The 12,971-nt window shown below is 38.7% G+C and overlaps 1 protein-coding gene and 1 pseudogene across 5 annotated transcripts in view; both read right to left on the bottom strand.

Annotated features, from left to right (window-relative positions):
• LOC128666479 (RAF proto-oncogene serine/threonine-protein kinase) overlaps positions 1-12,971 on the bottom strand; it is a 530,187-nt gene that overhangs the window by 369,817 nt on the left and 147,399 nt on the right. The gene's annotated exons all lie outside the window — the stretch shown is intronic.
• Positions 10,777-10,895, bottom strand: LOC128636798 (uncharacterized; annotated as a pseudogene).

Below are 12,971 nucleotides of genomic sequence, written 5' to 3'. Positions count from 1 at the left end.
CAAACCGGCACTATTTTAAAATAAACTCTTGATAGAAGAATAAAAAACTACAACTAACACCACATACTCTTTACCATCCCCGTGGAGATGCTACTTGTTCAGAGCGGCAAAGAGAATGACTGGGGGGCGGAGCCAGAGGGGGAGCTATATGGACAGCTCTTGCTGGGTGCTCTCTTTGCCATTTCCTGTAGGGGAAGAGAATATCCCACAAGTAAGGATGAAGCCGTGGACCGGACACACCAATGTTGGAGAAATGAGGAAATGGCAGAAGCTTTCTGACCTTTCCTAGAACCAGAGAAGACAACACAGACTAGAAGTCTTCCTGAAATCTTTAATAGCTTCCACATAATATTTCAGAGTTCTTACAACATCCAGAGAATGTAATGATCTCTCCAAAGAATTCTTAGGATTAGGACACCAAGAGGGAACAACAATTTCCCTATTAATGTTGTTAGAATTCACAACGTTAGGTAGAAATTTAAATGAAGTCCGCAAAACTGCCATATCCTGATGGAAAATCAGAAAAGGAGACTCCAAAAAAAAAAAAAAAGGAGCTGATAATTCGGAACTCTTCTAGCAGAAGAGATAGCCAAAAGGAACAACACTTTCCAAGAAAGTAGTTTAATATCCAAGGAATGCATAGGCTCAAAAGGAGGAGACTGCAAAGCCTTCAAAACCAAAATTAAAACTCCAAGGAGGAGAAATTGATTTAATGACAGGCTTGATATGGACCAAAGCCTGTACAAAACAGTGAATATCAAGAAGCTTAGCAATCTTTCTTTGAAACAAAACAGAAAGAACAGAGATTTGTCCCTTCAAGGAACTTGCAGACAAACCTTTATCCAAACCATCCTGAAGAAACTGTAAAATTCTAGAAATTCTAAAAAGAATGCCAGGAGAACCTATGAGAAGAACACCATGAAATATAAGTCTTCCAGACTCGATAATAAATCCTAGAGACAGATTTACGAGCCTGTAACATAGTATCAATCACCGAGTCAGAGAAACCTCTATGACTAAGCATTCAATTTTCATACCTTAAAATCTAATGATTTGAGATCCTGATGGAAAAACGGCCCTTAAGAAAGAAGGTCTGGTCTTAAAAGAAAGTGGCCAAGGTTGGCAACTGGACATCCGGGCAAGATCCGCATACCAGAACCTGTGAGGCCATGCTGGTGCTACCAGAAACACAAACAATCGTTCCATGATGATCTTGGAGATCACACTTGGAAGAACTAGAGGCGGGAAGATATAAGCAGGTTGGTAAAACCAAGGAACTGCTAACTCATCCACCGACTCTGCCTGAAGATCCCTGGACCTGGACAGGTACCTGGGAAGCTTATTGTTTAGATATAAAGTTATCAGATCCATTTCTGGAAGACCCCACATCTAAACAATCCGAAAAAACAGATCTGGATGGAGCGACCAATCCCCTGGATGTAAAGTATGACGGCTGGGATGTAAAGTCTGACGGCTGAGATAATCCGCTTCCCAATTGTCTACACCTGGGATATGTACCTCAGAAATTAGACAAGAGCTGGATTCTGCCCAAGAAAGTATCCAAGTTATTTCTTTCATAGCGAGGGGACTGTGAGTCCCACACTGATGATTGACATATGCCACAGTTGTGATATTATCTGTCTGAAAACAAACAAACGGTTCTCTCTTCAACAGAGGCCAAACCTGAAGAGCCCTGAAAATAGCACAGAGTTCTAAAATATTGATTGGTAACCTCAACCCCTTGTGCTGTCAGAGATCCCCAGACAGCTCCCCAACCTGAAAGACTTGCATCTGTTGTGATCACAGTCCAGGTTGGACGAACAAAAGAGGCCACTTGAACTATACAATGTTGATCTAACCACCAAGTCAGAGAGAGTCGAACATTGGGATTTAAGGATATTAATTGTGATATCTTTATATAATCCCTGCACCATTGATTCAGCATACAAAGCTGGAGAGGTCTCATATGAAAACGAGCAAAGGGGATCGCTGCGTCCGATGCTGCAGTCATGAGACTGAAAACTTCCATGCACATAGCTACTGAAAGGAATGATTGAGAATTAAGGTTCTGACCAGCTGAAACCATGGACACTGAATTTATCTGGAAACCTAAACAGGTGACCCTTGTCTGAGGAATCAAGGAACTCTTTGGTAAATTGATCCTCCAACCATGTCTTTGAAGAAACAACACTAGTTGATTCGTGTGAGATTAGGCAGAAGGTAAAGACTGAGCTAGTACCAAGATATCGTCCAAATAAGGAAACCCTGCAATACCCAGTTCTCCGATTACAAAAACAAAAAAGGCAGAATAGTCCTTATAGTCACCATTTTGAAATTTTCAGATCCAGAACTGACCTGAATGAATTTTCTTTCTTTGGGACAATGAACAGATTTGAATAAAATCCCAGACCCTGTTCCTGGAACGGAACTGGAATGATTACCCCTGAAAGCTCTAGATCTGAAACACACCTCAGAAAAGCCTGAGCCTTCACTGGATTTACTGGGACACGTGAGAAAAAAAGAATCTTCTCACAGGAGGTCTTACTCTGAATCCTATTTGATACCCTTGAGAGACAATATTCTGAATCCAATCATTTTGGACAGAATCTGCCCAAATATTTTTGGAAAATTTTTAATCTGCCCCCACCAGCTGAGCTGGAATGAGGGCCGCACCTTCATCAGGACTTGGGGGCTGGCTTTGGTTTCTTAAACGGCTTGGATTTATTCCAACTTGAAGGTTTCCAATTGAAACCAGATTCATTGGGGGAAGGATTGGCTTTATGTTTCTTATTCTGTCGAAAAGAACGAAAACAATTAGAAGCTTTAGATTTACCCTTAGATCAAAGGATACAACTTTTTGAACCTAGAAGAAGGAATAAAAGAAGTATCAGGCCTATTCCATTCCTTTGAAATCATATCAGAAATAGCATCAGGAACTGAAAAAACGTCTGGAGTAAGCACAGGAGGTTTATAAACAGAATTTAAATGTTTACTAGTTTTAGTATCAAGTGAACTAGTTTCCTCAATATCCAAAGTAATCAACACCTCTTAACAAGGAATGAATATACTCCATCGTAAAGAGATAAGATGCATCAGTGTCAATATCTGAGGTAGGATCTTCTGAATCAGATAGATCATCAGGAGAGGATAATTCAGTATGTTGTCCGTCATTTGAAATTTCATCAACTTTATGACAAGTTTTAAAAGACCTTTTACGTTTATTAGAAGGCGGTATAGCAAACAAAGCCTTCTGATTCGCATCAGCAATAACATCTTTTATATTCACAGGGATATCATATACATTAGATGTTGAAGGAACAACAGGCATTGTACTAGTACTGATAGATACATTCTCTGCATGTAAAAGCTTATCATAACAACTATTACATACCACGGCTGGAGATATAATCTCTGCTAACTTACAACAGATACACTTCTCTTTGGTAGAACTGTTATCAGGCAGCAGGAATCCAACATTGGTTTTTGAGACAGGATCAGATTGAGACATCTTGCAAATGAAAGAGAAAAAATAACATATAAAGCAAAAAGATCAATTTCCTTATATGGCAGTTTCAGGAATGGGAAAAAAAGGCAAACAGCATAGCCCTCTGAGCATAGAAAAAGGCAAGGAGCATATAGGAAGTGGGGTTTAAATAAATAATTTATTTGGCGCCAAGTATGACGCACAACACAAAATGACATTTTTTTGCGCTAACATCCGGAAATGACGCAACTCGCGTCATGGCAGACGCAACCTTGTGCAAGGAAACCTGGCATCAACTAAGATGCCGTAAATGACAAATTTACGTCACCGGACGTACCTTTGCGCCAAAAAAATTCTCACACCAAGAATGACGCAATAAATATTAGAATTTTGCGACCTCGCAAGCCTAATTTTGCTTGCGAAAATTAATGAAAAAACAGTCAATTTGAAGAAAAGACTATAAAAGACCCCAGGTAAGAAAAAAATTACTTCCTAAATATATTTTCTCCAATTTTGAAACTGATAGTGTGCAAAAGGAAATGTGCATAAACCTGACTCATGGCAAATATAAGTACAAAACATGTATTTAGAACTTTAAATACATAAAGTACCAAACCATAGCCGAGAGTGTCTTAAGTAATAAAAACATACGTACCGAAAAACAACATTCAACATATAGCAGATAGCCAAACCAGTACTGAAACAGTAACAGTAGAGGTAATGGAATATGAGAGTATATCGTCGATCTGAAAAGGGAGGTCGGAGATGAATCTCTACGACCGATAACAGAGAACCTTTGACAAGATTTCCCGTGAGGAAAACCATAAAATCAATAGGCGATACTCTCTTCACATCCCTCTGACATTCACTGTACTCTGAGAAGAATCGGGCTTCAAAATGCTGAGAAGCACATATCACAGAAGAAAATCAAGCACAAACTTACTTCACCACCTGCAAAGTTTGTAAAACTAAATTGTGGGTGTGGTCAGGGGTGTATTTATAGGCATTTTGAGGTTTGGGAAACTTTGCCCCTCCTGGTAGGATTTTATATCCCATACGTCACTAGCTCATGGACTCTTGCTAATTACATGAAAGAAATTAACTTATTAAATGGCTTCCCAAAACATAGAAAAATTGCATAAATACCTTTAAACTGCATACTGATATAAAATTAAATTTAAGTCCCTACTGCAAAGCAAGACACTATTTCTTCAATACTCCCAGTTAAAGGACCAGTCAACACAGTAGATTTGCATAATCAACAAATGCAAGATAAGACAATGCAGTAGCACTTAGTCTGAGCTTCAAATGAGTAGATTTTTTTTCTGACAATTTTAAGTTATGTATTTTTCCACTCCCACTGTACCATGCGACAGCAATCAGCCATTCACAAATGCATACACGCTTATTCTTGCACATGCTCAGTAGGAGCTGATGACTCAAAAAGTTTAAATATAAAAAGACTGTGCACATTTTGTTAAATGGAAGTACTGTAAATTGGAAAGTTGTTTGAGTGTCCCTTTAAGTAGAAAAACACTGCACAAAGCATAAAATTTCAGCATCTTCTCCTGTTAAACTGCTTCTGTTTTTTATATATTGCTGCCACTTCACTAAAAACACGCTCACTTGGTACACTTTACAGATAAGAGGTAAAACTAAAAAAATAAAAAAAAAGGATATTTACAGGCAATCCCCGGGTTAAAGACATCCAACTTTAGTACAACTCGTACTTACAAACTGAGAAAATAGAGCTTTATTGGCAATCCTTCTTTCCAGGATAACCCAAAATACTCAAAATCCAACTGTCCCAAGGACAGAAAGTGACGTGAAATTTTCTGAAGTGGGGCACAGATAGCAAAACAAACTTTTCCCTATGCTATCCAAAAGTTTCAAAAAGTTTGCTATCAAAAGTTTAAAAAAGTTTGCTATCAAAAAGTTTGGCTGGAATTTCACCTAAAAAAAAACAACAAATCAAAAAAAAAAAAAAAAGTGCCTGTTCCAACTTACATACAAATACAACTTAAGAACAAACCTACAGAACCTCTCTTGTTCGTAACTAACTGTACTGCCACTTGACAGGGAAAGAAAGGACATGCTGGAATATCAGTGCTAGATTTATTTATTTGCTTTAATTTTTAAAATGCTCATATATTTACTGGATTGCAAATACATTCCCTGGTATTGGCAAAAAAAAAAAAAAAAAGTTTAAAATTGGCTTTGCAGCAAAAGGGTCAAGAATCCATCTTTGAAGATATTGGATTTCAATGAGAATATTTCATAATACAAAAGGAAGCATGTTATCTTAGACAGGAGATATGTGCCTACAAGCTAATTCTTACTATTCTGAGGAAGAAAATCAATTTTCCCCAATATCCATACCTTATATCATTTATAAAAGTTAAGCGGGTTGAGGTAACCCAGTTTACAACCAAAAGGAAAACTTCACATTCTGTAGCCAATACGATACATTCATAATAAAATGAGAAACATTGCAAGAACAAATTCCACCAAAGCCACCACAGTGTGAGAGAACAAGCAAGTCTTTTATAGAATCTGGCCACATACTGGCTACGTCAACAGCTCTAATAACACCAAAAGCTTTGCTCAATGCAGACTCACATTGCCTTTCCATAAATAGGATCAATAAGCATAATATTTTTTTTGAGAAGATTAGTGTGAACAGACAGCCCCCCATGGGGAGGGAATAGTACCTTAAATAAATATAAAACATTTTGTTTATTTTATGATTCAAACAGATTATGCAATTTTACTTAAAAAGTCAATAATCAACACCTAGTGCACTGCCGCTCCTGAGCCTACCTAGGTATAGTCTTCAAAAAAGGATACGAAAAGAACAAAAGAAATTAAATGCAACTTTAAAACAACTTTCTAATTAAATTATGTCTTACAAAAATTTCATTTTGAGATTAATGAGCTATTTGAATCAGAGACATACCATGGATCAAACAAACACTTTCCACCCCAAAACACTCTTTTCTTTTTTTAAAGTAATAAAAAGCTAAACAAATGACGCAAAGTGCACATAGCTATGGTTGGAATTCTGAGGACTGTCTGGGCGTTTCAGTGCCAAAAAATTACATGGCAGTATACTCCACAAGCAGTTAGGCGCTATGTCACAGCAAACATTGAAAGTAAAAACTATTCATCCAAACTGATGGATCATTAGCAATTTTGTAATGACATTTGCCAAAGGAGACAACACTTGAGAACTGGGGAACTAATCAGTAATTGTTAGAGAGTTTGAATTATTATAACACTAAAAAAAAAAAAAAAAAAAGTACAGCTCAAACACCAGGTACACAAAACAGACCCGTTAGGAAATTAAAATGCTCAGATCCCAAAAAAGTAGAAATCTATATAGTTAGTGTGTAGCATGCACAACGTTTGTGTTGGCTACAGGAATGTGTGAAAACATGATATCTTCTTTCCAAAATAGAAACTGAAAATCACCAGGATTGATGGAGATATGGAGACTGATCAAGAGTGAACAAAAAAAATAAAAAATATCTAAGAATTATTTCAAGTTTTCATAGAAACAGAATTTCATGGTAGAACAGAACCAAAAAGCCTATCAAGTATACCCATATTACAAGTTATTTCTTAGGATAGCCTTATGCATGTCTCAGGAATTTTTAAGTCCTTTTGTTTCCCACCTCTATGGGAAGTTTATTCCACGAATCCACCACCCATTCGTCCTCACTTTCTACTGAATCTGCTACCCTCTAATTTAAGATTGTGACCACTTGTTTAGGTTTTCCTTTTTGTGGAAAATGCTTTTAGCTTCCTCTTTATTAAAGGGACATTAAACACTTTGAGATGGTAATATAAAATGATAAATTGTATATAATAAAACAGCTCTGCAATATACTTTCATTATTAATTTTGTCCTCTTTGCCTGTAATTCCATTCTGAAATTGTGAGCTTTTCAGTTCCCGTTAGAAATGGAAGTGCAGCACACTGTTAAATCCAGCACAACCATTGGCTGCACACTCTAGTGACCTATGTATAACTGCCCCTAATTGGCCACAGCAGAGAAGGTAACACAAGTTACAACATGGCAGCTCCCAGTGTTTTATAGACACTAAAACTTTACACTTATTTTGTCACTTTTTAAACAACTAATGAAACTTTAAAAAATACATCTACATGTTAGTCATGGACTAATCTTTTCTTTGAATGCATCATTCTATCTAGCGTGTATTTAGTGTTTAATGTCCCTTTAAGTCCCTTTATATATTTGAAGGTTCTATTATGTCACCTCTTTCCTTTCTCTCCTCTAAATTATACATGTTTAAGAAACCCCATTTTAAGATACATGAAGACTTTTTTTGTTTTATGGTTAGGTAAATCTCAGATCCTCTGAAGTAAAAAATAAATATACAGGGATCCCATTACAATGGAAAACAAAAGGAATAGGCAACAGTTCTGAATTATTTATAACCTTACATATATCTCAAAAACATTGGACTACATGAACATATTTCTAGTGAATGTTCCGTATGGAGATGGATTTGAAAAAAAAAAAAGGAAAAACAACAAAATGTATGCTTACCTGATAAATTTATTTATTTCTTCACACGGTGAGTCCACAGAATCAGCAATTACTGTTGGGAATATCACTGGTGGCCAGCAGGAGGAGGCAAAGAGCACCACAGCAAAGCTGTTAAAGGGACAGTCTATGCCAAAATAAACTTTCATGATTCAGATAGAGCATGTAATTTTAAACAATTTTCCAATTTACTTTTATCACCAATTTTGCTTTGTTCTCTTGGTATTCTTAGTTGAAAGCTTAACCTAGGAGGTTCATATGCTAATTTCTTAGACCTTGAAGGCCACCTCTTTTCAGAATACATTTTAACAATTTTTCACCACTAGAGGGTGTTAGTTCACGTATTTCATATAGATAACACTGTGTTCGTGCACATTAAGTTATCTGGGAGCAGGCACTGATTGGCTAAACTGCAAGTCTGTCAAAAGAACTGAAATAAAGGGGCAGTTTGCAGAGGCTTAGATACAAGATAATCACAGAGGTTAAAAGTATATTATTATAACAGTGTTGGTTATGCAAAACTGGGGAATGTGTAATAAAGGGATTATCTATCTTTTAAAACAATAAAAATTCTGGTGTAGACTGTCCCTTTAAGTATCCCCTCCCTTCCCACAACCCCCCAGTCAAAAGTCTGAAAATAAGGGCAGGACGTGGGCTCACCGTGTCAAGAAAGAAAGAAATTTATCAGGTAAGCATAAATTTTGTTTTCTTTAAGACACAGTGAGTCCACGGAATCAGCTATTACTGTTGGGAATCAATATCCAAGCTAGAAGACACAGATTATTAGGGAGGGACAAGACCGGTAACCTAAACAGAAGGCACCATCGCTTGAAGAACCTGTCTCCCAAAAGAAACTGCAGCCGAGACAAAAAATATTAAATTTATTAAAAAACTTGCAGAGGGCAAAGTTGCAGCCTTGCAAATCTGTTCTACAAAAGCCAAATTCTTGAAAACCCAAGAAGAAGAGACAGCCCTAGTGAAATGAGCTGAAATTCTCTCAGGCTGCTAACCAGCAGTCTCATAAACTAAACACATACTTCTCAACCAAGGAGAGAGAGAAGCAGCTAAAGCTTTTTGAAAACAAACACTGGCGACAATCAGTCGCCTGTAGATAGACACTAAGAGCATGCACAACATCCAACGTTCCTTATGAGAAGGATAAGGACACAGAGAAGGAACAACGATTTCCTAAATAATATTTTTATCCAAAACCACTTAGGAAAAAAGCCTAACTTAGAACGAATAACCGCCTTGACATCATGAAAGATAAGATAAGGCGAATTACACTGCAAACTGAGAGCTCTGTGACTCTCCGAGCAGAAGAGATAGCAATAAGAAACAAAACCTTCCAAGAAAACAACTTAATATCTATGGAATGTAAAGGCTTAAACAGAGCCTGCTGCAAAACTTTAAGAACAAGGGTAAGACTTCAAGGGGGAAGCCACCGACCTAAACACAGGCCTGATACTGACCAGGGCCTGACAAAAAGATTGCACATCTGCCAGACGCTTATGTAGCAAAATAGACCATGCAGAAATCTGACCCTTCGGGGTACTGACTGCAAACCCTTTTCCAGACTACCCTGGAAAAAAGATTAAAAATAGTTCTAGGAATCCTGACTCTACTCCAAGAGAAACCCTTAGACTCACACCAATAAAGATATTTATGCCATGACTTGTGGCAAATCTTTCAGAAACTGGCAAGTAATCCTGAGTCATAGTCTGAATGACCGACTCAGAAAAACTCACGCTTAGACAAAACTAAGCGCTCAATCTCCAAGCAGTCAGCTTCAGAGATTTTAGATGAAGAAAGGGATCGTGAATCAGAAGTTCTCCCTCAGAGGCAGTCTCCCATGCGGAGAGACGACATTTCCCCTAGATCTGCATACCAGATCCTGCGAGGCCACACAGGGGCTATTAAAAACACTACCGCTCTCTACAGAGAATATGAGCAATGTCGTGTGGAAAGAAAACGGAGGAAAGAAGTATGCAAGACTGAAATCCGAGAAAAAAAACGCCAAAACGACTATCAGGACGGTTTGCGGATAACATGACTGTGAACCGTACCTTTGAAACTTAGCATCCTGTCGAAATGCACACAGAAGCCAACTACGGAACCCCCCCCCCATGTGAGTGTTTACCTAGAGAACACCTCCGAATGGAGACATTCACTCCCCGGGATGAAACATCTGTCTGTTCAGAACCACCCCTGGAAAATGGATCGACAACAATTGAGAGCTTCCTCCCACTGAACAATCCAATCACCTCCTACATGGCTAGTTCCTCCCTGGTGGTTGATATAAACCATTGAAGTGAATTGTCCGACTGAAACAAGCTAGAGATGACTGAGGCCAAGCCATCAGAGCATTGCAAATCACTCAACTTCAAGATGCTAAAGAGGAGAGCAGACACTACCAAGTCCATAATCCCCTTTAAGACAGATCCGAAAGTTCTCCATGTCATGGAAAATAGCAAAAGGGATGATGTCCATGGCTTACCATCAGACCAATTGCCTCCATACACAGTCACTGAAAAGTGAAGAAAAATCAACTGCAGCTAAATCCAAACTCCCAACCTCCTGGTTGTAAGATGGCTAAGCTATCCACCGGCCACTAGAGCTTGCTGATGGCCAGACAGTAGACTGCAGAAATGGGAAGAGGAATAAATCCTTGATTATCTGACCTCTGTTAGACATCTTCTCCTAGATAATCTAATAAGGTCCCAACATACCACACCTGGTGTTCCCAGGCGGTCTCCCATCCAGGTACTGACCAGGCCTGACCCTGCATAACTTCTGAGATCAGAAGGAATCTGGTGCAATCAGGGTATTGTGGCGGCAGACCCAAATAAATCACCCTTGTGGATGGAACAAGGGAACTCCTCTCCAGATTCATTTTCCCTCCCTGGAAAAGAAGATTGGACAAGATCTCTTAAAAAAATGAGTGAGCTGAAATTAAGAATGATACCGGAACCATATATTGTTCAGAGAAACACCCTTGCCATAACCTAAGACCTAGAAGTCCGTCTAGGATGACGAAAACTCAGAAAAATTAAGATCCCGATCAAGGGAACAATAAATCTCTAAGGTCTATGATCGTTATGAACAGGCTCTCTTAATCAAAGAAAGGTACTAGAGAAAGGATCTACTATGAAGGACAGGTCTGAGCTACTTGAGGTAAATACCTAGACTCCATTCCCAAACTGGGACTGGAACTATCACTTCCCAGAGATGAAGACCCTGAACCCAGTTCAAGGAAGCCTCTCATCCGGCAGATACTCTAGAAAGAGAAATCTTCCCTTTGGAGGAAATCTCAGATTGCACTCGAAAAGGCATGACTGACCCTGCAGAAAGCGGAAGAAGAAAAAATTTCCATTAATCTTACTCTTGACGAGTGGTAGAAAAAAAGATTTCACCCTTAAGTCAGAGGATAATTCTGCTAGGCCAAGTACAAACAAGATCTCATCATTAAAAGGAGACACCTGAAGTGTGGATTTGGAGGAAATAAAGTATTGAATCTGCAACTGCAGAATTATGAAGCCTAGACTGTACAACTAAACCACAGGTAGGCTTCTCAGCTGACCATAGATTTCAGCCTCAATGCCTGGCAGCAAGTACAGCAAGTCAAATAAGACAAGACATTGCTCGAAATGAGCAATTAAACCTCCAGGTTCTTATCCATGGATCCGTAAAGGAGCAGCTACCCTTCACAGGGATCAAAGTTCTGAGCAATAGCTCCCTTCCACCTAGGGCACCGAGCACTTTAATGGAGACAGCATCAGAAAAATCCTTTAAAGGACGGGAGACAGGGAGAAAGGTATTCCATAGCACTTCTATAACATTTTCTCAAAGGCAGAAACATCATAGAAATGATAAAGTTTACAAAACTTCCAAGCATTGACAACAGGGATATCAATGTCATCCAAGTAGCTAAAACCTCCTATAACAGTACACAAGGTGTGCAAGCATACATCTGAAGGATATGACAGCATCAGATGAAGTAATTATACTGTCCAAATGTGACATATCCCCCTCAGAAACTACTGGCGAATCTTCCTCACCAGACATAGGATAGAGGATGACCTGCGTAGCAGAAACCTTACATCTAAACTTCAAATATCCTCTTGCATTTTCCTTGTAGGTAAGGGGAAAAAAAGATAAAGTTGAAGATACCGCAGAAAATACCTGAACTGCAAATCTGTAGGCAAATACCCTCCTCCAGGAGATAGAGAGGAACCGCAGGGCACTGCATGTGACGCCATAGAGGCTTGGGTCATTTAAGGAGAAAGTTGTGGCATAGCCTGAACAGCATCATCCTGGGAGAGCTTGAAAAGATCAGAGGGCAGCAACCTATCTAACATGTGATATCAATAGCTACACATGCAATACAGAAAGTTGAAAAAAATCTGCTATATGAAAAACAGATGCGTTATTCCTTGAAAAAAACATCTTTTTAAAAGTCAAAATTATTTGTTCCTAGAAACAAATCAAATGCAAGAGTAAAAAAAATAAAATAAAAAATATCTATATCTATATATCTATCTATACACACACACACATATAGAGAAGCACACTCACAAGAACGAACAACTGGCTCAATACTATTGTTAGCCTGCTCTATGGAGATTTACCACCTGGGTGCAGCTTCTTTTAGCCCAGTAATGCTTTTCACGGAGAAGAACTTTCCGGTAGTATATCAGTCTGATCCCGCCTATTACGGTCAGTCCAGCGCCGAAATACAAGGCCATTCCTCTCTGAACAAGGAACAAAGCAACCCCAGACGATCGTTTCGGCCTTCATTGGACCTTGTCAGTGAGGTGTAGCCATATTCCTCTAAGCATTACTAGGCTAAAAGAAGCTGCACCCAGGTGGTAAATCGCCATAGAACAGGCCAACAATAGTATTGAGCCAGTTCTGTGT

Source organism: Bombina bombina, chromosome 7 (genome assembly GCF_027579735.1).
Source record: "Bombina bombina isolate aBomBom1 chromosome 7, aBomBom1.pri, whole genome shotgun sequence".
Taxonomy (NCBI): domain Eukaryota; kingdom Metazoa; phylum Chordata; class Amphibia; order Anura; family Bombinatoridae; genus Bombina; species Bombina bombina.
Note: the sequence above shows the minus strand (reverse complement) of the source record. Positions and strands in the feature narration are given on the sequence as shown.